The sequence below is a fragment of the Rutidosis leptorrhynchoides genome, chromosome 4, assembly GCF_046630445.1.
Source record: "Rutidosis leptorrhynchoides isolate AG116_Rl617_1_P2 chromosome 4, CSIRO_AGI_Rlap_v1, whole genome shotgun sequence".
NCBI classification, from domain to species: Eukaryota; Viridiplantae; Streptophyta; class Magnoliopsida; order Asterales; family Asteraceae; genus Rutidosis; species Rutidosis leptorrhynchoides.
This window is the reverse complement of record NC_092336.1, coordinates 640459197-640459549: the sequence shown is the minus strand read 5'-3', so window position 1 is coordinate 640459549 and position 353 is coordinate 640459197.

The window sequence follows — 353 nt, the reverse complement described above, 5'->3', positions numbered from 1 at the left end:
GTTAAATAATCCGAAATTGGGGTAGTCTCTTCTATTTTATTTGAGATCTTTAAAATTCTACATTTATGAGTTTCTTTCCTGGTAGTTACTATCCTTTGTATGCGTTAAAATATCTTCCCAACAAGTCATTGATTTTGAATCTTGTATTATTATTTAGGTTGGCTGCTTTGGTCTCTTTAAAAGATCTTGAAATATAAGCAACTTGCAGAGTTACTGCAGTTGAGGCAGGTAATTGGTTAGTACATTCGATGATGAAGTAATATAAGCACTTACAGGGAAGATATGTATAAATTAATATTCTTTATTTCCCCGAGCGAAGTAATATGCATCTTTCTTGAATTTTTTTTTTTTTG